Source organism: Pteropus alecto, unplaced genomic scaffold, assembly GCF_000325575.1.
Source record: "Pteropus alecto unplaced genomic scaffold, ASM32557v1 scaffold86, whole genome shotgun sequence".
Taxonomy (NCBI): Eukaryota; Metazoa; Chordata; class Mammalia; order Chiroptera; family Pteropodidae; genus Pteropus; species Pteropus alecto.
Genome location: NW_006442109.1, coordinates 23,623,554 through 23,650,454, shown reverse-complemented (window position 1 = coordinate 23,650,454; position 26,901 = coordinate 23,623,554). Strand labels below are relative to the sequence as shown.

General features: G+C 38.1%; 1 pseudogene; it reads right to left on the bottom strand.

The window, feature by feature from the left end:
• Positions 1-470: 470 nt before the first annotated feature.
• LOC102880615 overlaps positions 471-26,901 on the bottom strand; it is a 75,078-nt pseudogene continuing 48,647 nt past the window's right edge.

Below are 26,901 nucleotides of genomic sequence, written 5' to 3'. Positions count from 1 at the left end.
CCTCAACAAGAAAGCTACTCTCCTATTGCTTTTTTCCAGTACTGCTCTTTAAAGGAGCCAGAGCAGGGCACTGACACATAGTAACCAATTCAAGATGTACCATATTGGGGATTAGTAGGCATGCAGATCTCTGGTTGTTTGGTGAGAGACATGGCCATGGAAACATATTCCAGAGAGCAGGGTCATGCGCAATTCTGGACTCGAATTCACAAAGGCAGAAGCAATGAATCTTTTCTTTTTTTAACCTCCCTTAAAGGTTTTTGATGCTCTGCTCTATTATTGTAGATCTGTTCTTCTTACCTAAATGTTTTCTTCTTTGAATTCTGGGTTGCTACTCCCTATATTAACAATCTGATGACCCTGAAATAGTACCAAAATATCCTCCAAAATAGAGTTCAAATTTGATCAAAACATAAACCAGGTGTGTAACCCTGTACAACTGTAAAAGCTAGGCAGAAGGAAAAGTCATTCTAAACCACCATCTGCTGAGGTCTCACCTGTGAGAGTGGGAACAACGAAGAGAAGAAATCTACATGCATCACTGAACTTGAGAACACTGCTTGAGACCACTGGGGAGATTTCTGTCTCCGAGCTTTCACCTGCTTCCCAGACAGCTGTTCACAGAGTTTGGGCACATAGCCCTCCCATTCCACTTGGTAACGTGTGCCAGCCACCGGGAGCCTGAACTTGTACTTTTCATGGAAAGATGCCACCTTGAATTTGCCATGGTGGCTTCCAGATCGGTTGCTGAGAATGGGCTTCTCACATTTCAGTGGTCTGTCCTGCTCATAAACCAGCCAGACAATGGGGAAGGCCTGTGCCCTTGGAAGGCCCAGAGCCCATACTCAGAGAGTATGACTGCTGATGTCATTGGCCTTCATGTTGAACACCAGAAAATGGTGCCATTCCTGTATTTGGGGTTCTTCCTGCTGGGAGCATCCAGGTTTGTCAAGACCAAGGTGTAGAGTTTACCTGGATCAAGGCCATCCCATGCAATACTGGTGGGCTGGTTCTTAACCTGGGCAGGTGTCAGCACTTTGCCCAGCTCTCATGAAAATAGTTTGAAGGTATCTAGATAGGGTGATAAATAGAAGCACAGTTCTCTTCTTTCTAGCAGTAGAATGCCTCCAGCAAGGGTGGCCACCAAAAGAACTGTGTTTGAAATAAATGCTGTATTCCTCTGCTTCCCTTTTAAAAATCAGACTCATGTTCTCAATGCGAAAAGATCAAAAGGTCTTCCTGAGCAAATGTTTGGCCAGCTGTTTGGTGCAATATCACCGGGAAGTGTGCTTTGCATATCTTTTAAAACTTAGGTAAATCCTGGCTCTCCTCCCAATCTAAGAATTGTCATGATAATCTAAAATTTCTCTGAATAGTCTATCTCCCTCAAGCTTGATGCCCACTTCTAAGAGAGACTTCTTACTGCCTTTCTTATTTCAGTTAGGACAATGAATTGCATAAAACTCACCTAAATACATTATTTTCCACCAGATGCTGTCATTCACTCCATAATATATTATGGCTTGGGAAAATAAGATTCTGCTAAATGAATCTAGTCTTGACTTAATCAATTTTATAATCTATAAAATGGGATTACTAGAAATGACAAAGGTCTGTTAGTATTATGCTATGTTCTGACATCACAGAATTTAATGAGCTACTACTCACTGGGCTAGTTCCAGAATATATAGATATATATACACACATACATAAATACACATATATATACACACATACACATATATTTGTGTGTGTGTGTGTGTGTGTGTATATCATCTAGACATAAACTGGACATTGTGGAAGCCACATTAATCTTGATAGTCAAGGTAAGCAGTTTGTAGTCATCTGGCAAGAGGTCTATCAGAAGACATTTTCTCATGGAATTTTTTCCCTCCTCCTACAAGAGGAGACTTTGTTTTAAAACAGAGACAGGGAGAGTGGTATTATGTTGGAAAATTCTTTCTGGTTCTATAACTGCTGTAGCCTGGAATATAATTAGCAACTCAGCTATGAACCTTTGAATGTATAAAGCCTCCATTGACAGTTAACTGTGATAAAGACCTCGTTCATATTATCTTGCTAATAACTTAATCCAAATCTTTTATATTTCTCTGACCAAATTTCCACAGTTTTTAGAGTGCAAATGTACTTGGAGAAATTGCTTATGTCTTTCTCAAAACTGTGATTTGCAAGAAGAAAATATTGGTGTATATGAAATCATTTATTTAATTCACTCGATTAAATGTCTAAAATGATAGGTCAGTTAAGATATATTGAGTAACCTCACTCTATAGAGCGTTCTATCAAAAGCACGGAACGTTCCAAACACAGAAGAAGCAGACCTTGCTTTGGAAAAATTTATAATCTATTTAGGAAAACCAGCCTAACAAATAAGAAAAGCTTTAATACTTGGCAAGAGGGAGAGAGAGAGACAGAGAGATAGAGAGAGGAAGCAATTGAAATGGGATAGAGTAAGACCCTAAGTGATAAAGAGATATAAAATAAAGGTACTTAAAGACAAATGGACTTAATAGATAAGCCTTCAAAGAAGAGGTGAATTTTGAATACAATTTTGATAAAAGAGTAAGGGAGAAAATTTTTAAATGAGATAAATAGCTTTCACAACTAGAGACATAAATGGAAAATTTTGAACAGAGAACAAGGATTTTTTTCTTATCCTGAATAAATAGCACATTTAGAAACATAGTAGAAGCCCTTTCACCTGACATATACTGGTTGGTTAATCAAAAAAAGAACATTAAAAATAGAAATCATAAAATATGGAACACATACACCTTAAACATTTAACATAAAGCTTATAAATGTACACTTGGTCACAGTTTTTTCAACATAAAGACAGTGTGTTTTCTTAGAGTCAGATTCTGTTGATTCTTTCTTCTTTATAATGACTCTCTTGCATTAACCACATGCACATGTATCATTCTCAGTTCCCAGTTCAGTTCCTTAGAAGCAAGAATGGAACCCTGAAACATTTGCTAACCCATCTGAGTATACTCTCCTGCTGTGGTGCTCATTCTCCTCTTCCAAATGTTTATAATTATCTCATCTACACAAAATTTGAAACCTGATTTTTTGAGACACACCTTTACAAAACATCTATGTAATTTCCCTAATAACAATTCTCTTTATGCTCATATTCATATTTAATTGGTTAATTTATTTTGATTCAATTATATGCTGTAATAAAAACAACTATATTAGTGAGTTTAGGAACATATATTAGGAACATATAAGTGACTATTGGAAAGCAGTCAATTCATTTTATGAGAGTAGAAGTATATGAGCTTATTAATGATAACCTGCTGAATAAGAAAATTCAGCACATAGAGGGTCTCATTATACATAGAGATGAATGATATGTTAAGTCAGTTAAATAAAGATCAGTTAATAGAGAAATATTGTATTGCAATATTTCTGTAATTGTAATAAAATTATGAAGGCAGGCTCAAAGATGACTGGATTTAGGAGTAAATTGAAAGTGACTCTAGAACTTGTGGTCAAAATAGCTGAAAGTTATTATATATCACCCATGACTCTAATCCCTAGTGATGATATAAATAAAATGCAGTGAAAAAACAAGTTAAACATCTTTGTGGCCCAGAAACATAACAGAAATGTAAAACTGTGAATTAAGCCAGGCTGAAGCTACCAGCCTGCTGGGCTCAGGGCCAAACATTCTTTTAGTAGATTTTACACTTTGAACATCTGGTATAAACCTTATTGTAACAGAGAATCTAGACTATGTCTACATGGTAAAAATTACAATGGATTACGGTGGATTTACAGTCTCCAAAATGTACCATTTTAGAGCACATTCATGGGTTCTACCAAAGACTTGGGCAGTCAAAGAAGTAGTATCGTATTCGTGGCTTTGCTCATTACTGGAAACAGCAAATAAGTGCAATTTCTATTTTTGAGCCCATCCATGAATCACCCGAACTAAAGGCCCCATTCTGTGTTGTTATTCTTACTCAAATCTGGAGTGACACCTATATGATAGTTCCTAAAACCAATCGAATCCATGCCCAGGCTCAGGGACACACTAGCCACACCTGTGGCCTTGGAGATGCTCCAATAAAAGTCACTGGGAAGGTGATCTTTCTCTAATAGGGGTGAATTGGGGCCTTTTTGGAAGATTTCAAAGCGGTCTATCAAAGAGGGTGTCATGGAGTTTATTGTAAATAATTTTTTTTTTTTAGCAGAGGAAAGACAACATAATAGTTATAACCACCTTTAAAAAGATAAAGCATATAATTTTATGTAAATGATAAGTAATGTGATATTAATGTTAAATTAGGGGAAAACTGAATTATAAACCTCAACATTTTACAATAAACTTATAGCCATTGTGAAGAAACCTCCTGAGGCATACCTAATGAGACAGTGAGGAACATACGGGCTAACTCCTCTTATAAATCTTTGTCCTGCTTGGCCCCTCTCTGTTAATTCATTCAGTGAAGAGGTATTAAATGTTTGATCTGAGCCAGAGACTATGCTTGAGTTTAGAGAAGACAAGCGTGTGAATAAGACCTTGTAAATGTCCTGAGAATATTTTGTACTGCTTTTTTCCTTAGTAAGGGAATAGTTGATGAAATAAAGAGAGAAGAGTTGATAAATTACTGCTGCTTGCTCTCGATATAACATTACTAGATTAACATAGCAAAAGAGGCACTGGAATAGTATTATTAGATAAACTCTCTTAGAAATAAATGATTATGTGATGATTGGCTCACTGAGGCATTTTATGCTAATGGAGACTTCTTTGAAAGTATAAACCATGTCAACATTTATAGAGCTGTTATGAGACCCCTTTAAGTGCTGCTCAACTGCCCAGGTAAAATACAGACATGCCTAAGACATGGTTTCTGTCCTCAGAGAGCCCACAGTTTGCTAGATGGGACATGAGAAAAGCATGTGATCAAAAGGACAGCCCTCTGTTTGTACTTAACTCTTCCTTGTTGTAGTACTATTTGGTGATGACAGATGACATTCGCCTGGTTCTAATTTTTATCTCTTAAAATGATCCTGAAGACAACCTACCATCTGTGCTTGAGGAGACAGAGAATTTTTTCTCAGTCCCCTGGTATTCAACAGCTCTGATTCAACTAAGTAATCTTAAATTGATTCCGTTTCCTGGGAAATGGAAGATCTTGATTCCCTAAGGTCAAAGAGGCAAGGTCCTAATCTCTTCATTTATGACTCAGCTCATCTGAGGAGAGTTGTGGGCAAGGGCTTCTAGCAGTTTTTGATTCATCCTGGTGACTCATTAGCTCAGATGGCACTCATGGAAGATATGGTAGGATGTCAGGTAATAGTGCCTCCCATGCAGAGGGGAATGGGCATAATTAGTCTCTAACGCCTCCGATACCCTGGCTTATAGTTGACTTTTAAAGTTGTCAGTATTGACATTTCTTAAGGAGGCATACTCTTCCTCTTTGAGATCAGGCTTTTATTATTTTCACATCTGGCACTGGAAGAGGCTCAGAACTCACAACACTATAATAATTTATTGAGTGCTTTCCTTGTGTTAGAAAATGAGCTAAATGCTTTACTTGTTTTATCACACAAGAGCCATGAGTTCAATATTGTAGTTATCTCTATCTTATAAGATAATGAAAATTGAGGTGCAGAGAAGTTAACCAGTTGTCCAGTCTACAGACCTAGGGGTTAAGCTTGGTACTCACACTCTGCTCTGTTTGATTCTAGAGACAGAACTTTTACCTACCAAGCTATACTGAATGGTCTCTTGCATGCTAAGAAATTTTAGCACACTTTAAATTTCTCATAACATTTTACTTTTGTTTTCAGAATCATCTCTATGGATCTTATGACCTAAGTTCAAGCTCCTGTTCCCATGAAGCACGTGCACGCGCACACGCGCGCGCGCGCGCGCACACACACACACACACACACACATAGAGTATATTTTCACAGTTTCATTTATAATAGGCTCAGTTATTTCATATACCCAATTTCATTTTTGGCTGGGCCTTTAAATGCTTTTTAAATGTTAATAATTCCAAGGAACTTCACAAAATGGTTTAAGACCAAAGTAGCAGGATTTGTTTTCCAACAAATTAGAATAGGCAACTGCCAGCTTCCACATGAGGTCCCCAAGAGGTAACAGCAGTTGTATCAAAAGAATAGAAAAACCAGTGCATGTTTAGCAGTGTGTGAAAGGTGCTTTTAAATAGATTTGGAAAACAAAACAAACAAACAAACAAAAAACCCCAAAATATTTGCTGCCTTTCTAGTGCTATTCATTAAGCGCTCTCTTGTTCTGAGCTGAGAAGCTTGGTTCTTTTTCCACTTCACCTTTCCCTTTCCCCTGAAACATCTTTATCAGCTTCCTGCTCTTCCATCTGTTGGAAGTTCCTGTTTTCTTTTGAAATGATTTCTCAGCAAGCTGACCTCTGCAGATTTCATCAGCCCCACTTGCTTGCACACGCTGCGACTCATTTTCACTAATTTGTGCAATGAGCAGTGAGCAGAGGCCAGCAGAGACACTGCTGCCTGCAAAGGACTAATCAGCTACCAACTGTGGCATATGAGGATGTCTGTGTGGAGAGCTCCAACAGCCTCTATGCCTCATGCCTAGAAGCTCCTCCCTCTGAGTCTCCCACCCCTAGGTTTTGATCTTTAGTAAGTGGTGTAAAAGCAAACATCTCTAGCCCTGAGTCAGACTCGCACTGCCAAAAACATGCACAGGAGTGTGTAGTTATTTTCTTATTTATCTATTTCAAAATTAACATTCGACTACTAAAGTTTTTTTTTTTTTTAAGAAAGAAAAAGAAGCATGTTTCCTCTACTTCTGGCAGATCATTTGTTGTTTTTCTCACCCCTCCTGCTTCTCTCGGGTGTATTTGCAAAATGAGCGAAAGCTTATTTCTAGCAGAGATATTTCATGGCTTAGTTTCTCATCAAGATGATAAATCAGACTGGGTGCCTGAATAATTACATGCATGGAGCTGGACTGTAATTTTTTACTGCAGAATTCACGAGGCAGCGTTCCGACTTATTATATACAACACTTTTCATAACTCATGCAAATACTGCATCCAACTTTTGGATAGATAAAGGGGTATTTTTAGGCATTTTCATCAATACTTAATAATGCAGTTTGCACTACAAACAAAACATTGCAATGAAGAATTCAAGAGCGAATGAGTGTCATTAAGTCAAGTAAGGGCCTTCATACACCTGGTTTCCATTTACACTATCTTGTCTCAAGGCACGTGAATATACATTTTGACATAGTCATTATGTTGTTCTTTTCTGCTACAAAGGCAACAAACATGGTCTTCACCCTGGAAACTGGGAATACTGAATTCCATTCCAATTTCCATAGCCAAATTGCGTGTGAATTTGTAAAAATTAGTTTCTTTTTAGAGAAAAGCACCACCTGGCCTCTACTTTCTCTGAGATCATTTTTTTATAGCCTGCTTTGGTTTTGTCAGAGAAATGTATCTGTGTTCCTATGCATCTGAACTCAAAGCATACAGATCCAGAAATTTTAGCTTACCTATTATACCTGCTCACTCCCCCGAAGGAAAAGATTCGTGGACATTAGAACTACAGAAATAAAATATTTTTAAAAAGAGAACTGTACAATTAAGGTGGAGGCTAGGGAGCAACCTGAACCCCAAAGCAAAAGACATCTGCTGCAACAGGGCATCATTTTTAGCCCTCTGCTTCCAAGGAGTTAAGATAAGAAATAGGATGAGCTGTATAGCACATATTGTATCAGCAAGGGCTTTTGACAGGGATTGAATAATGATTTGAGCGCAAGATTTAGTCTCAAAGCCCAAATTCAAAATAAGGCCTACTTCTAGCTAGTTGTGTAGCATTAGGCGAGTTATTTAATTTCTCTGGGCTTCAGTTTTCTTCTCTGTAAAGTGGACTTGATAATGTATACATCACAAGTGCTGATAAGGATTAAATAGATATATTACATATGTAAAGCCCATAGTACAATGCCTGGCATAGAATGATATCATGTATCAATAAGTTTTGATGCCATTATGTTCAAGGGGTTCCACATCTGGTGGAGGAGATAAAATATCTACACAGATAACTATAATTTATAGTAAAATAACTTACATATCCTAACAGAGGTAAAGATAAGAGGCAATAGGAGAAGCTTCCAGCTGGGGATAGGGGTTGGGGGAAATCAGTTATAACTCTCTGGGGAAGGTCTAAAGGGTGGAATTAAGAGAAAGCTAAGCAGCAAGAAACATTATAAACTGTACTAGTCCAGGTCCTTCAAGAAGCATTCACCAATATGAGATTAAACATGTGAAGATTTTGTTAAGGGAAACACCTGTGAGTAAAAATGAGATAGAGAAGGGAGAGGCTGAATGAAATATCAAACCTTAGTCTAATACTGGCCCCAGAGAAAGAGAGAGGGAAGAAAGGTTCTAGACTAAAAGCCCAGCAAGGCTGTCAGGGAGTCCCGCAGCCAAAGTTGGCTGTTAGTGGAGGCTGTTTCTCCCAGGCTGGGACCTGCCTTAGTAGCTCTGCCTGCTCAGTCATTGACTGGCAGCAGCCTGTGGGGAGCATGGCCACTAGGCAGGCTGGTGCTGGGTTTCAGGAGCAGCGGCTAGGTGTCTTAGTTACACTCCTAACAGTTGGAGATCTGTCAGGTGTGTTCTTATGGCCGCCTCATCAGCAGTGGCACAGAGGCTAGAAATTATGGGTGGTTTTATCTAGAGCTAATCTATCCTATAGGGCAGATGGGCTTGGGTATGTTGACAGGAACAGAACTCGATTTAATCAGCGGATCTGCCATTTACTAACTCTGCGGCACTGGGCAAGTTATTTAATCTCCTAAAACCTGTTTCTGCATCTGTAATAGGTATATAATACAGTAAGACCCTGACAACATTGTAGTAAAGAGTAAGATAATTTGTTATAAAATGTTTAGAACAGTGTTTACCTAAGTTCTGCTACTTAGAACACTAGTAAGCAGTCAATAAGTGTCATTATTGCCATTATTTAAAATTCTGTATTACTGTTTTAAAGGTTATTATTATTATGTGATTGCAATGGGGCTCCTTGGGAACAAAGCAGAAAAGTGGGTTCGAAAGGGAGGACTCTTTCGGATATCATTTCCTGATCAAGTTTATTGATTATATCACTCTAAAAAACTGTTAAGTTCTAGAGACTGTTAAAAGCAAACAAACAATAAATAAATATCAGTGAAAATTATCCTATGGACTTTATAGGCATACTTTAAGTTGTTTTTATATAGACATTTTTTAACGCTTGCCTAAGTCTGTTTCCTTATTATTTACATCTCTCTTTGTTTCAAAAAGAATTTAAGGAAGCTTACAAGGTGTACAAAATTCACCATGGTATAAATTAAAATTAGAACCAAGTGAGAAAAGAAGGCAGAGTGGAGGCATAACAGGGACCCTGGAATGAGAATAAACCCACATAGTATAAAGATCTAGACACTTGTCACATTGGGCTAGACATTTAGCTCCAGATTTTCTAGGTAGAACCTAATTAGTTACAAAGTCTATCCAATAAGAATCTGCCATTTGCTTAGGTGAGACATAATTGTTTGATATAAAATCCATCAGATAAAAATCGGTTTCCTCAGAATAAGCACAAAGATTATTTGATAGAAAAATGAGAAGCAATTTTTTCTACAAGTCCAAATAAGGCACCTGTAGTGACCTAACAAATATTTCAGTATCATCCTTACCACAGACACCATGAATTCTATACAACCTAATTCTTATGTTCTTAGGGGAAAGTTATTTAGCATCTCTGCCTCAGATTCCATATCTGTAAAATGGGAATAATATGAGTATCTACTTCGTAGAATTGCAATGAGGGTTAGATCAGTTAATGTATACATAAAGTACCTAGAAGTGTCTGGCACATCTGAAATGGTTTATGAAGGTTTGTTATAAAGGAGGCTGTGACGTTTCATCAAGCAAAACGCATCGCTCTTTGTGAATGGGCACTTCTTCCACGTTCCACACTTCACTTTCGGCCTATGGGAAGGAGTGGACTCTTTAGAGAAAAAAAAGAAAAGACATCACTGAAATTCTTTAACACAGTTATCCCATTTCCAGGAGCCAACTCCCTTCTCCCAAATCTAAAATATAAGACAATTAAATGCACTTAGAGGTTGAGTTTTTGGTAAAGGAACTGGGAACAAATCAATGTCCAACATAAAGTAATGATGAGATAACTTATGCTATGCTGACTGTATATCCATTTAAATTATTATTGTAGGGGGAAAAAAAGCAACATGAAAAATAAAAAGTGTTTTATTCTCCACCCAGTTGTCTAGCCTGGAAGCCTGGGAGTCACTTTTTAGTTCTTCACTTTTTCTTTTCTCTGTATTTGACTCATTAGCAAGTATTCTTGGTTCTGCCTCCAAGATTTAGTCCAAATATATTCAATTTTCTTTTACTTCATTGCTACCATTATCTTCGAATGGACTTTTCCAACTGCTTTCTCTGCTGGCCTCTCACAGCAGCCAGAGTGAGCTTCAATAAACATATTTCATATCAGATCACTCTCTACTTAAAACTCTTCAGTTATTTTTCCACAAGCTCTGTAAAATGATCCTTATATACTCTTTTCTGTCAGCTATTCCCATAGTAATGGTAGCCCAAAACTCAGTGGCTTACAACCATGATTATTTAATCTTGCTCAAGCATCTTCAGATCAGCTGGAGTTTGGCCGATCCAGGTGGGGCTCAGCTGGACTTGACGCCAAGCTGCATGTTGGATCTATGTCTGCTACATACATCTCTCATCCTTCCGTTACCAGTGGACTACTCAAGACATGTTCTTTCACCACAGTGACAGTAGTGCAATAGAGCGAGCCCAACTGTGCAGGCATATTTTAAGCTTTTTTTTTGCATCATATTTCTTGACCAAAGAAATGACATGCTGAGGCCAAAGTTAAGACTTAGCAAAGTACACTCAGACATCATGAAGGCAAAGCAAGTCACATGGCCAAGTCTAACAACACTGAAATGGGCAAGTACATTCATCCGTGGAGGTGAGTAGCAAAGAGGAAGTGAATAAGTGCCTAGGAGTACTCTATCATATGCCTTCTCACCTCACCTCAGTTATTTACCTGAAACTAGCCTCATTGATTTTTCCTCACTTCTTCAAACAAGGCAAGCTGTTTTCTACCTCAAGATGTTTGCAAATGTCTTGAGCTCAAGCTCTGAGTCTTCATAGAGCTATTCTTTCTAATTTTAATTTAAAAGTCAGTTCCTCAGAAAGGTCTTTCCTGGAGACATTAGTAGGAAGTTAACCTCCTGTGATTCTTTCAGTATCTTTCTTCCTTCACAGCATTTATATCAGTTTATTACCTTTGTTTTCTTTTGGGGGGATCTGTTTCCCCTACTAGACTGATTCTTCCGCCTTTATTTTGCGCGTTGTCTAAGATGTTAGCTTCTCTTAGTAATTAATAATGAAGAGGTAGGGGGTGGGGTTACAGATGAGAAGCAGAGCCTAGAACTGCCGAAGGTGCACATGCAGCTCAAATTCTGATTTTATTCACTTCATTCTCAAGAGAACTCCTGGCTCTGGTAGGAGCTTTCTTGCTTGAATGAGACCCTCGTTTCTTTTTGCTCTGCTTTCTTTTCTGAATGTATTTTCTCTTAAGTTGTGAGATACTCCCAAGTCCTCAACTAGACAGCAGCTCTTGCTTCTCCTCATAAAATCTTTCCCCAAATAAGCTGTTGGTAACCTCACTCAGCCAACCAGCCCTCCTCTGCTCTCTGAACCGCCCCTAGTCATATATACACTGGAAGAGCCAAAGCCACACAGCCAGGTCTCTTGTCTACCACTAAACTCTTTCTTATGATGGAAGACATTCTGGGTCCTAGATTAGGTAGCCTAAAGTTTATACCAAAGGCTTCACTCAAATAAGTACAGAACTGACAGTAATGAGTCTTCCAGTCTTTCTGCTAGACATTGTGTGATGGTCATAAGGATCAATCCATCTGACAATTGCTCTTGTTACTGGTTAAAAGACAGTGTCAAGCAGACTGGAGAAAGGTGGCTCTGTCTAACTGGAGTGCTTTGGTTTCCAGTTGGCTGAATTGTATATAAACTCATACTGATTGGAATGACCTATCAACACTAAATTGAACTGCACATTTCACAAAGAGGCCCAAGATGAAATCTGGGGACAGAAACAACTATTGATTTTTTTTTTTTCTTTGCAAGAGTAGTGAAACTAGCTATTGTATGGTTTCTACACACATGCATTTTTGCTGAATATTTCTTGTGGGAGTATCCACTGAAGTATGCAAAGGTCATTAGAAAAAAGCTAGTATTTTTTTTTTTAAGAAAGAACGTTAACTTTGAGAGCTGGCACATTTTTAGAAAAGATAGACTTTTACAGCACCAACCATTCATATTCACATTCTCTCCAAGTCTTGTTGCCCCAATATCCTTCTTTTTGTAGATGTATTTACCCCTAACAATGCATCTTAAAATCACTGCCTTTGTTTCTGGGCTTACACTTAATTTTCAATACCCGCCTCCTTTGCTACTATTTTATCCAGTTTTTTAAAAAAGAAAGTTTGTAAAACTACTTTCACTAAAAATGTCTCATTCCTTGTTCATTTAAGGCATGAGTCCCACCAAACCCTCTTTTATAACTGAAAGTCCTCATCTGAATCACAGGGCACAGAAAATGTTTTAAGTGACAGTTTTCTAAATTCTTCTGAGAATGATGCATAATTAGTACTATTCTAATTTCACAACAGAGAGAAATTAATTTATTACAAACAAAAAAATGTCAGAGTAATGGCCCCCTCCCAAAGATGCCCACTTCCTAATCTCTGGAACCTGCTACTGTACTTGGTAAAAGAGACTCAGAAGTTGTGATTAAGTTAAGAATCTTGAGATGGAGAGATTATCCTAAATTACATGAGTGAGCCCAATGTAATCACAAGGGTCCCTATAAGTAAAGGAGGAAGCGAGAGGGTCAGAGTGAGAGACAGATGCAACGATGCTATGTTGCTGGCTTTGAAGATGGAGGAAGGGGATGTAGGCAGTCTGTAGACATTGAAAAAGAAAAGGAGATGGAGTCTGCCCTAGCGCCTCCGAAAGGAATACAGCCCGGCTGACACCTTGATTTTAGCCTGGTGAGACTCATTTCGAACTTCTGACTTCCAGGCCTATAAGATAGTAATACATATGTGTCGATATTAATTTTGTGGTTTTGTTAGAGTGACAACAAGAAACTAATATATATGCTTTAGGGCATTAGAGCTTTTTACTCTAGGAAACCCAGTTAAGAAAGGTTGCTGCCAGGCTTAGCAAAGGCTCATAATGAAAACAAAGAACATCTCTGATTGCCATTGCCATTGCCATTCGGATGACCACTAAATGTATCTTTGGAGAGAAGCTCCTTCCTGGCAGGTCTGGGTTTTAGTTCTGTTTGACCATCCTTTTCTGGCACATTAAGAAGATTACTTTTATTAATTGATTCTAATGAAGAAATCTTTGACTGACCTTCATAAATGGCTTCACGAGTCCCTAAGAATTGTCGTAGGAGAAATGTCTCCCTCAAAGAAACAGGGAAACATATACAGGCAGGGGAGAGTTTGGGTATTTCATAAGTATTCACAGTTGATCCAGAACCTATATTATTCTAACGTCATCATACTCCCAGCCTTCAATCAGATGCTTTGATGTCCAAAACACTAAATTGAAATATTCTGCAATATCTGCAGAGTATTTTCTTGGGGTCAGCTAAACATTGAGACCCACAAGATGACCACAGAAAATAACTCAACCTGATATTCATTTAGAAGGACCTAGATGGGAGACCTGGCAAGCCGGCAGGACAGCCCCAGCTGTTTCTCTTCTATGGGCGACTTTGCAGAATTCTGTGCAGCACAGGGAAGCCGCAAGGAGACAAAGTCTACATCGGGCAGGTGGTTTCAAAGCCTTATTCTTTCAGGAGCCCATATCTTTTGTAATAATAATGGAGGCATAATTTCCAGGGTCTTCACAAGGGACATGTCAGTGACAAATTTAGCACATTCAGAGAAACCCCAAGTTTTACCTCCTTCCATGTGTTATAGTTCATGTATGTGCCTCTAAACCCAAACACAGTTTATTAATCATGGTCCACATATTACCATAAACAACGTTGCGTAGCAACGTAGCCAACGTATTACCCTTAAGAGATTAACTGAGCTTGAAAGTTAAAGAAGGGTCAAATTCTCATGCAAAATGGAAAAGGTTTTCTTAACTCTCTAACTATAAATATGTTGGAAATGAGCCATTTTCCATGCATGACATTGCATTATCATCATCTTTATTGTTATTATTTACAACTGTGTTTGAGGATGAACATTCCCATAAAGCTTTGTGCTTTGGCTTGTTCAGTTATCATACGAACCTTATGAGGAAGGTATATTAATACGATCTTTTCATAAGAACACTAGGATTCAGAGAAGTTGAGAAAATTTCTTAATCAGTTTGCTATACTTCCATCCTTTTTGTTGCTAAATCCAAATTGTGACCATTGTCACCGACACCTGTGTCTGCATCCAAGAGGATTTGTGCACCTTTCTTGGTCTACCAGAGACTTATTGGCCATTTTTATTAGTTGAGGAGGCCATTTGCCCTGCAACAAATGTGCCCATGAAACAAAGGATGAATTTTTACATGCTTAGTTTCTCAAACTGAAATGGAGCATCTTTAATGGTTAAAAAAAAAATGAAAGAAAAGAAAAGTAAGAAAGGAGCTGGGGACACATGAACACTTCAGCGGTTGACAATGGTCTTTTCTCAGTTACATTCAGCACTTGGTACAACTATGCAACTAGAATGCAAGCGGATTCTGAAAAGTGCTGGATTTGTATCAAAAGAGAGTGGCGAATTAGTTGGCGAGAACAGCCTTTAACTTTGAGTGCAAAGGAAGGCTTGAATGTGGAGGTAGTGAGGGTCAACGGCATTCACTAATCACTTCCCTCACAAAGGAGGCTGCCTTAGGTTCTTGCTGACATCAATAGGAATACTAAATCCTTCCACAGCATTGCAGCTGATTCCTTTCACAGCAGGATCACTACTGTTTCCCCTCACTTTTGAAATCCTGAAGCCTTTACTGGCTGTTTGGCTGAGTTATAAGTGATTGTCTGTCTAAATCAACAAGTGGTAAATCTCCCCTAGTTATAATTTGATTTAAATTAGCTTACCTTGAGAAGCAGATCTCCACACGTGCAAATTACCATAAACAGCAGCCTTCTTTGACGATTTACATAATTAAATGAGAGAATATTAAGATATTACTGTGAAGTGGCAACCTGTGATGCTTATTTTTTTAAGTGAAGAAAACTGTAATCCTTCACATCTTCCCTGCTGCCATTTTATACCAAAGCAAACATCATTAAGACCGCTGTGTCTTACAGATACATTTTCCTGAGATATCATGCCCCCAAATCGTATCTTACCTTGACTTTTTTTTCCAAAAAACTAAAAACTGATGAAATTCCCAAATACACAAAGGTAAGGTATTACAGTATATCTGCTTTATAAAAGTACATACACAATAGTATTTTGAAATGTAGGAAACAAAGGAAGAGAAAGTGCTTCAATTAGTTGTACTTTGGAAAATATATTATACGACATTGTTCCACTAAGCACTGTGAGGGGGAAGAGCTTTTCTTAAAAGAGCACTCTTGGGATTTCAAAAACATTTCTGCTTTGGGTGAGTGAGAATTTTAAAATATTATCGGAAACTTTTGAAATTTAAGATTCATAATCTGGCTTTGACAATGGAGAAATCAAATGGAGTGGTCAGATCCTGCGAAGCAAGCCTGGTTTACAAACCAGAAGGCTGTAATAAGATGCTCACTATACGTCTTTTTATATTTCAGTCTTTCTGTGGATTGTCAGGAAGATATTCTGGATTCTGTGGATTGTCACATGGTATAAAAAGAAAGCATTCTTTTGAAAGAATAAGAAACCATCTGGGTAGCATCACCTGTTTCTCTGGAGAATGTACACAGGCTAAAAAAGGCTTGTCTAGGAGGCAAGTACTGTTGTTTGGGGAAAAGCACTGACACAATGGTAGCCCCTAAGTCCAGTGCCAGACAAGTTACATGAGAGCTCATGGAACAGAAAGACCAAATGCTAATGCTCAGATCAATTTAAAACACAGGAGAGTGCAAACATGGGGGAAGGAACACACTACCTGAGTCTGATTTGCGTGACGTTTGTACACAGGATCAGCTACTCAATTTATAGACCCCAGTGCAGAATGAAAATGTGGGCCCCTTGTTCAAAAAGCAAGAGGGAAAGTACCATTAAAGGTACTAAAACATCCAGGTTTTTCTTTTATCTGTATATTTTCTCTTTTCACACACATATTCCATTGCTTCATTGGACCTCTGATACAAAACACAAGTTCAAAGATAAAATTATTAAGAATTTCAAGGCAGTGACAGGAGAGCATTAAACTAAGTGTGGGGTCCTTCTGGGTCTGTTTCTACATCCTGTTTCTCTGCCACACCAGCTTTTTTTTTTGCTAATGGCTTTGAACAACTAGTAGAGGTTGGTGAAGGACTGAGGAAGGAATAAGGGAAATGGCCAGCTCTGATTCAGACATCTTTATTTGAATAGACCTTTTGGAGCTCTGTGTGGACAACCAGTGGGCCTACTTAGGCCTAATTGGGTACAAGGGTGTCTGTGCTAATAGTAGAGGCAAGGCTAGAGATACCATTCAGGGAATGGCCTGCATGTAGAACTTATTCAAAGCTATACACCAAATGAAATCACATAGAGAGATACAGAGAAAAGAGTATATAAATGAGAAAAAAAAAATGTTTGTTTTTCTCCCTAGATTGCAAGCTTCACAAGGGCAGGTCATGTTTTTGGAATTCTAGCAATGAGCAGTCTTATATATGATAGTTTGATTTGTTTTTGCAATTCTAGCAATGAGCAGTCATATATGATAGATGTTAGATAGATGTTCAGAGAATGAATAAAGAGGTAAGCAACGAGTTATTCAAAAATGTTATTGTTTCTGCAGACTTTTCTTTAACTCCCTCTAATTTATAGAGTTTACTTTTTCCAGCAGAAATTGTACACTGATATATTATATGCATGCTTATTAGAGGTAATTTTATTGTTTTCTTCCTGTAAGTAATCAAACTGTTTCCATGTCTTCTGTGATACTAATTAAGAATATTTAGTATGGAATAACTCACTCAGATGTAACTTCAGCATTTTCTTACTCTTTACCACTTATCATTGAAGATGTTATAACCTCACTATGATATCATATATCCATTATCTCTAGGAGCTTCATAAGCAATTTCCAGTGGCTGTTTGCTTCACCGTTGAGATTTTGTTCCTCTGAAAAAATTTCTATCACTGTTTTTCAATTCCTTTGGAAAGGGAGAAAAAGGAAAAACAGAACAATAGTATTTTTCGAAATGTGCTTTGTGAACAAATATGCTTATAAAATCTGGTTTCTCGAATCATTACACAAATTGAAAGGGCTTCAGCACTCATTCTTTCTCCTCACCCCCAACACTTTCTGTAGCAAAAAATCCATAGCAGTTTCTGCCTTATGAAACGTCTTTCAATTCCAGCCATGGCATTTGTAATTTGGGTAATTATGAAGTACAATTAAAAGGTGATTAAGAATTTTTCCTTTCTTAGCCAGAACTCAGGAAGTGTTCTCTTTGTTCTCACCTATTTAATCACCTTTACAGTCATTTCCAATCTAGCTTTACTCCTTTTGACATATCCCAAAATAGCCTTTTTAATTCTGGCCGGAGATGTTCTTTTTTCTTATCTGATCTGGCATGTCTTTTGCTTTATTCGCTGCTATCAGATAAGATACCCTTTCCAACCATCTAAAGTCATGGATGCCTCACTTTGAAGCTATAAATCCCTGAACTTCTGCTTGTCTTGGGTAAGCCTTCAGAGTCAGACCGAGGATCCAAGAGTCTGTGTCTATGCCAGTAAAATGTTTTACTTTTTTGTTGTTTTACTTTTTTTCAATATCCTGAAATGCTGATGAAAAACATTTCAATTCTGACTCCGCATCCTTCCGAGGCTCCTTTCAGCTGAGAATTATGAAGGAATGAAGATATATGGCTTGATGTAGAAAAGAAAAGACATCATAATTTTAGACACAGGGAAGGGCAAGGACTCAGAAATGAGAGCAGGGAAGTGGTATTGGATGGTGTCATGGCTACTGCTCCTGAAATGAGGCGATGGCTCTGAATAGCTGTCATCAGCCTCTCAGAAACCAACCAAACCTTTGCCTTTGAAGCTCACATAAGCCACAGTAACTGTAAGGGCTCCTCATCTAGAGCCGTCACTGCAGTGGTTAGAGGCACTGGCTCACTGCCTGGCTAACTTATCAGCAGCATCCCCTTGGCTAAGCTATTTAACCCCTTTGTGCCTTAAAAATGGCCATTGGGCTATACTATTTAAAAAGATTGGTGTGAATATATATTTAGTTAACATTTTTGAGCCACTAGTCTTGCCAGACACTTTCACATAAATTTTTTACATGAAAATAGTTTGTAAGTAGAAAGGCACTTTAAAATATAAACTTTTATACATTTTCTCTGTTGCAGATAAAAACCTCTTTGCAGTTTTTATTATTTTCAATTATTATCTGCCTTTCAGTGATGAAAAAACAATGGAGAATAAAAAAGGTTAAGTGATTTGCTCAAGGTCACATAGCTGGTAATTCTAGGTCTCAAACCCACAGTGAGATTTCTGGTTCAGTGAGATTCCTATGACAACCTAGCTCCCCAACAATCTGCTTTTAATCAAGTGCCAAAGTGACATTTAACTTTCTAATTCTGCTACCAGCCACCATCCTGCCAAATCTCCAAAAATTTCACTCGACTCCGAGCTTGGTAACTGTATATCTGCCATCTGATGATTTTCTCTTCCCAAATCCTGGCCTCCTAGACTTCAGCTTCTCTGGCCTCCTAGCTAATGCTCTAGAGCTGCCTTCTGATTTTACTAAATTTGTAGGACCAACAAAAAAGGATTTGCTTTTGTTCACTTATGGTGATGTTCCCTGGCTGTTTCTGGTTCCTCTGTGCCGTCGGTGAATTGTGCCTACCTCTTAGAGTGAGTCCAGCTCCTGCTGTGTTGAAGTTCCATAAAGTCAGTGAGTAGAAGTACACTTGGAAGAGATCTGTGCATGTTTTTCCTCTGCAACACTTGGCTATTGCTCGCTCGCTCGCTCTCTCTCTCTCTCTCTCTCTCTCTCTCTCTCAAATTCTCACTCTTTCTCTCTTTTTCTTTCTGTTTTGATAGGAGCTTGTTTCCTATGTATACAAAATAAAAATAAATTTGGAGAGGAAACCTTTGGTAGTTTGAGTATATGTTCTTCCAAAAGCATTACTTGCCATTGAATAACATGCCTTCTTCATGAGTCTGACACCAGGCCAATGTCTTGTTCTGGGGAAAGCGTGGTCATGCTATCCAAGGGCCCCTGAGGAGAGGCTGAACTCTAAAGGAGTGGAACAAATTTGAAGGATAATTATATTACCTCACTCATTAAAGTGGAATTATGTGAGGATGAACGTCAGACTAAAGGACAGAATATAAAAAGAAAAGACTTTAGGAAGAACTTCTCTGAGAGATGAGGCCGTTAGTGAGGTCAGTCAATGAAAATACCAGTGTGTTAGGCTCACTTGGGCTCAGATTTGGGTAAACACAGGGACATATTGGAAAGTGTAGAAATTGAGTCAGAGAAGGTTTTAAGTAAGGAGAGTTGGATTTTAGCTCATAGACTGTGATGTGTTTGTTTCAAAGAATTTCATATATGATATCCAACCCTTCATCCTTAAGATGCTTAAGAGAGTTCAAGAGAAGGCTCGGAATACCCTGTGTTGGAAGATGATGCTTTAATTAAAAGAATAAAATGCTGTAGCAGCAAAAGCTACTTCCTAATAAACACCTCTGTGCAAAATTTTTTCTATACATTCTCTTATTTAATATTTCTTGCTAACCTATGAGGCACTCATTAGCCCCATTTTCATAAGAGGAAGCTGACTTTATGAGTAGTTGTTACAGGCTCACAGTTGTTAAGGATGCTCTGGAATTATAGTTATATCTTGATTATCCAAGGAGATTTTGAACTTACCTTTCTAATGATACATGATTTATCAGGCATTTGCCCATATCTATCCAGATGACCTATGGGATATTTCTAGAACATACATATTGACTTATTGGCTTTCATGGTGTGAGAATATTGTTTTGAAGATCTGAACTTAAATAAATTATTTTGAAGTCATGCTTGGTGGGAAATAATTCAACATAAAATCAGGCAGACTTTTATCAAAAAACTTCTAACAGAGACAGAACAGCTTGAGAGCTAATGACATAGACTAAAGAGCCAGATCTCTGGGTTTAAATCTTATTTTATTACTCAGTGTTAGTATGACAATTTTTTAATTTCTTTGTGCCTTTGTTTCCCCATCTGTAGAAGGGAGATAGTAATGGTAGCCTACCTTGCAGAGTTGTTGAGAGAATTAAATGAATCAACTTATTTAAAGTACTCGGAATCATGCCTGATATGTTGTAAATACTCTAGATTTTAGCCATTATTGTTATTATTTTTATTATTGATATAGATAATCATCTGTGTTTTATTTCTCTATACAATATAGTCATTTTATTCTTCTGCTCAAATTTCACATTCCTAATAGAATAAATTAACGTAATTTTCAATTTTAGTTATTTAATGTGTGCCATGCACTGTGACAAGCACATGGTCTCTCATTTACTCCACACAACAATCATAAAAGTTTGGCAGTGTTATTAGCGCCATTTTACAGATGAGTAAAATGGGATCAAAGAGATTTTAAACTTGCCAAAGATAATAAAGTTACTAGCAGTGGCAAATTTTGAGTATAAACCCAGTTTTGTATTACTTTAATGTTCTTAAACACTACGGTATAATTTTAACCTCCCTCCCTTCTACCACCTGTTCAGCGAACCCTTTAGCACACTATGGTGTCTACTTTCCCAGCCTGTTCTTAACCAGCTTCCCAAAAGTTTACACTCCACTCCAGGAATATTAAAGCCTTGCAACATCCTTAGCTCTTTCATGCTCTGTGACCACATGTACTATTCTCACCATCTCCAGTGCCCTTTTCACTTTGTAAATTAGGAAAGTAACTACTCATTCTTCAAGAATCATGTCATGTCACCTCTTCTTTGGGGTCTTCTCTTACTTTTTAATTCACGACTAAGCTGCTTTGTCTCCGTATATTCATATCATCCTTTGCACAAGATCCAATTTGTTTTTTATTTTTTAAAAACATTTGTCTTCCTTACCAGACTGTGAGCTTTTCAAAATAGATAACTTTTACTTTTAATCTTTGCTTCCCTTACAACATCTTTTACAAAGTAAGCATTGTCAATAAATGAATCAACAAATGAAAAATTCAGATTATTTTCTAGAGCAGCAGAATGTTTGTGACAATGAAAATGTTCAATATCTGTTCAGTGTGGTGGTCACTAGTCACATGTGCCTGTTGAAGTCATGAAGTGTGGCTGATGCAACTGCAGAACTGTAATTTTAATTTTATTTGGTTTTAATCTAACTTTAAATAACGGTGCGGGACTATTGGCTAATGGCCAGCATGGTTGTAGAGTTAGAGCTGGTGCAGGATTTTACTGAAGGTGCTTCTTGAGTATGCCTTATCCATATTTCCTTCTCAGTTATATACTGTATCTTATACTTGGTCAAAGTCAGAAAGCTACGTATGTTGGAGAACAGAGATTTTAAGATACTGCAAAAAGACAGCAACATTATTCTACTAGCACACACATAACTCCCTCTGCTGATAGGATAATGGCTCTTTAGAGGGGAAATTTAGGCTCTTAGAGCCACCCAGGTAACTAGAGTAGTAATTTTTGTGATGGGGTTAGCAATCTTCTCTACAGTCTTTGAGTTCATGGAGCTTGAGTTATATCTTTTCAGGGTCTCTGCAGAACTAACAAGTGGGAAAAGACATCAGCCTTGTTTTATCTGCTTTCCCTAGGACCCTGCACATATATCTATTTTCCATTTGTCTTATTGTATTGTCATTATTTGTTCATGTTCTGTTTTTGGCCCCATCCTAGGTGACTTTATTGAAAGTCAGACTCATTTTCTTACATATCTTTATTTCCCTAGGACTTACCAGAGCACTTGACATAAGGAAGAGGGTCCATAAATGTTTGATGAATGAATGAGTGAACATTGAATCGAGGAATAAGCCAACAACTCCTGGGACTTCAAGAGAGCTAACACAACCCTCACAGAAGAATGAATAAACCAGAGGGATACCAGCCTGCAGCAGTATCACCCACTAGAGAGGGAGACATGTAGGAACAGAATCCTGTCCTGTTTGCAGGACAATCACAAAGGAAAGCAATTATGCATTCTAGGCCAGTCCAGGCTAGAATGAGTAGAGTTTCAGGAGAATTGGCAGTACCACCTTGCAGTCTACCTTTGGGAATTTGGATTTAATGAATAGGAAGTAACTAGGTGTTTAAACAGAAGATTTTATTTCGTAATCTCTGTGTTGGCTGGAGAGCTTGCCCAGTCTTCCTGAGTTCTATAATGAACTTGACCAGTAGATGTGCAGCTCTTCCTTTTTGTACAGTATTTGTCTGAAAAGGCCCTGGGGGAAAATGTGAAAGCGATGAGAAAATGCCAGAAATGCATGCTGCACATGCACACATCCATACATCCTAGGAGATGGCAGTAGCAAGTTATATGCTTAAGTGGAGCATGAACAGGGATTTATCTCTGTTCAATTTAATTCAGTTCAATAAAAATTTAGTGAGTATCTACTTTATGGGGAGATACATGGATAATTAAGGCATAGTTTCTTCCTTTAAAAGTTTCACAATCCAGTATAACAGTAAGAACTGTAAATTAATAACTTGTAACAAAGTGTGATGAATGCAATAATAAAGGTGAGCTAGGTCCAGTTGTGATGCAAAGGAGGGGACAGTGACCTCTACTTTTGTTTGTCTTGAACGACGTGTAGAAATTCTTTAGCTATATGGGCTGGGGAAGGGTGGAGAGAAGGGACGGGCCCTCCAATTAGAAGCAAGAACACAGGCAAGGACAATAATGTGACCCAACATGTAAGGAGTGATGGGCTGGTTTTCCCAGTGGGAGACTCCTGAGGTGTCCATTTCATCAGAAGATTTCTCTGCCTTTCCAGAGTTTAAGAGATGATTCTTGCTATTGTATATAAGATGGATTGACAAGAGGAAAACCTCTAAATAGGAAGGTCAGCTAGGAAGCTATTACAACAATTTCAAGGTGAAAGGTTTAAGGTCCCAGTTAGAATTATAGTTGTGAAAATAAAGAACAAGACTTTCCAAGGTATATTCTTGAGAAATGATCCTCAATCTCCTTTCTATCTGGTAACTCCTGAGAAATAAAACATACTTCCATCAGTGATAGTGATAGTACAGAACAGAAGTGTTTCTAGAAAGGAATATGGAAATATAATTGAGACGATCGCCCCAGATGATGCTGGCATATAAAGCACATTCTGACACCCCATTATGGATAATCTCTATTCTAGTGGAAGAGCAAGACTTTGTGAGGGCCAAAAAGTGAGAGAGATTGAGCCTGAAGATGTGAAAAATAAATGTTACCTTTTATTGAGAATCTACAATGAGCCATGTTCTTGGCAACCATGATATAATTTGATTTTCACAAACATCCTTAGGGTAGGCATTATCATCCTCATTTTTTACCTAAGAGGGATCTGAATTTCAGCCAGATTCTGAACCTTGCTCCAGCTCCCATTACTACCGGAGGCCATGCCTGCGTTTGAGCCAAGGACCATTTGAATGAAAAGCCCAATGCTTTGAAATGCACAACACTGTCTCTCTCTGGGAGTTTTAGTTCTGTGACCTGAGAAGAACCTTTGTATCATAACAGAAAGGTCTCATTTATAAAGAAGAAATTGCCAAGAGGGATAGGTCTTATGCAGGAGAGAGATGTCTGATTTGTCACCTTCCAGAGTTATCTTTTTTTCCCAGTATCTGTGAATGATGAACGATCACATGCTAATTTGCTAAAAGCATTTGGGAGGGAAATGAGGGAGCTGGTCAGTCATTTTCTTCCTAATCAATAGGTATTTATTAGGCTAATATATGTCAGGCACTTTACTGAATATAAAGGATAAAAAGATCTATTTATGGGTATTACTCCTGCCTTCCAGAAATTCAGTTTTATATAGGGTAGAACATGTAAAATATAACTTTAGGTAATGGATCATGCTAAGTGGTCAAGTAGAGATGTGTGCATATGCGCATGGTGTTCCCCCACACCCCTATAATCACACAGTTTAATTTATTTTTTTGTGAAAAAATATAATTTATTTTTTTTATCCAAGCGTACTTTGCATACAGTGAAATGCACAGATCTTGATGAGTTTTGAAAAGTGTTCAGACCTATGACCCAACCCCAGTCAAGATATAAAACGTTTTCATCACCCACAAAGCTCCCTCATACACCTTTCCTATCTATCTCCATGACCTCCCTTCCCCAGGGCAAGCAACCACTGTTCTGATTTCTGTCAGAAAGGTGTGATTTAAAAAACTAAAGAAAACAAAAATCAAGCTCTACTACTCACTGACAATCACTGCTTAACCTTTCAGCAGATTTTGACATTACCCCCTTTGTTATACCCCAAACCTTGGCTTGATTTTTTTTTTTTAAATTAAAAAAATTTTTCAATTACAGTTGATATTCAATATTATATTAGCTTCAGGTATATCACATAGTGGTTAGACATTTTATACAGCTTATGATCTCCCCAATAAGTCTAGTACCCACTTGGTGCCGTACATAGTTATTACAATATTATTGACCATGACTTTTGAGGCGTAGTGCTCTCTCATTATTCCTCTCACCTGACTGACTGCTGCTTCTGTGTCTCCTTTGTTCAGTTTTCCTCATCTTCCTATTCTCTAATTGAACAGGGTCGGCACTTCGATCCTTCTTAATCCTTATCTGCACACTCATCCTAGTGGTCCATACTTTTTAATTTGAACTGCTAATTGACCATGAAGAGTGACTATTAAAAAAACTATTTCATTCTGTTTATACTTCATACTGGGAGAATGGTCACAGACTGTATAAGCACTTTCAAAACAGGCACTGTAACACAAAGAGAGCAAACCTCTTTGGAGCTGTAGAAGATTCTGGTGTTGGATTTTTCTTATTCTAAGTGACAAATTTAGCCGATGCTTGTAGCAAACTGAGTTACAGCTTAGAAAGGGATGAAATAGATGGAATATCTCCCTCTTCGTCATGAACAGAAAGCATAGCAGAGAGAATTATGAACTCCTTCCTAGTATCTGAGAAAGTCTTCACCTAGTTAGTAATGTGGCAGCCAGCTCCTAAAGAATGAATAGGATATTTGCCCAGTGGAGAAGTGAAAAAGACATTCCAGGAAGAGGGGACAGCAGGGAAAAGGCACAATGAACTGAAAGCGCTTTAGGAGATGCAATAGATTCCATGTGGCAAACAGTGAAATGGAGGTGCAAGATTATAAAGGGCTTTGTTTTCTCTTCTGAAAAGAGGAAATCTTGTTCCTATGTAGGGTGTGGGTGGTGGTGTTGGGGGAGGTGCCGAAGGGAGTGGAGGGAGATGGCATGAGCTTGGTGTTTCAGAAAAATAATTTTAGTGCTAATGGGAAAGATTTAAATAGAGGAGGATGACACCAGGAGGACAAGATCAGAGCTGAAAGTCCCATCTCAGACAGAGCCTGAGTTCATCCTAAGAATCCCACCCTGTCCCCACAACACACACACCCTCAGGGTGCAAAGTAATTTTAGAGGTCAAGGCTGGATGAAGAAGTAGTTTTGCCTAGCACTTACTAGCCTGGAGAATTCAAGGTTGAGGGATGCACACCTGCTTATAAAATTAATCAATATCTCAGGTCCTTCCCCATAGAAATGGAATTAGTCCTTCACACCTAAAAGTTCTTCCTTCCTTTGTTTTTGCTTCTGTTGCCTGAAGGCTCTCTTTTGACTTGCATAATTCCTTCATTTGGCTGGGGCCCTCATATAAACTCAGTGGTGCTGCTAATATTTCATTGTCATTTTCGGCTATACTACATCTTTCTCTCAATCATTCTTTAAAGCAGGAGATGTCATCTAGAGGGGTTCTGCAGCTTACATAAATGAGTTATGAATCCTCATGATTTCAAGTAGGTTACCAAACCCTTTCCAAGCAGAACCAGCCATCTGGTATCTCCAAAGTGTGAAAAGGACATTATGCATATGTATGCAGAGACACATGCCCCACAGCGTTTCCCAAGCACTTGCCACATTTTCACTCACAGGGGCCATATGCAGGGGGACCTGAGAACTGTTCTTTGAAAGGAAAGTACTTTAACCTATTCTTTCTTTTCTCTCTTCTCTTTACAGTTCTTTAATTTTCTTTTTCTGAACCCATGAAAGGAGTAAGGAAAGATTTGTCTGAGTGTGCACAAGATGTGTTATGCACAGCTTCACACATATGTAGGCAGGTAACCATCAGTAGCTACAGGAGAAAGTGAGAAAAGCAACAAAGCTGTTTACAGGAATACAACGAGGGAAACAAAATCCAGTAGCTAGATTACTCCTACATAGATCATTTTGTCTGAACTATCAGGATTGTGGAGAGTAATACTAAAGAGTTTTGACCAGAAGTTTCCAATAACTTGAAATTTTCTATTTTTCAAAGTGTGCCACAGATGCCACAGAAAGGCAGCCGTGGCAGGCTAGGGAGTAGATGCTCAGCCAGTGAGGATACTTCTGGAAATTCTATTACCTTATTTAGATTCAAGATCTGATTTTGATTGAGACTAGGATTTGACTTTTAAAAAACC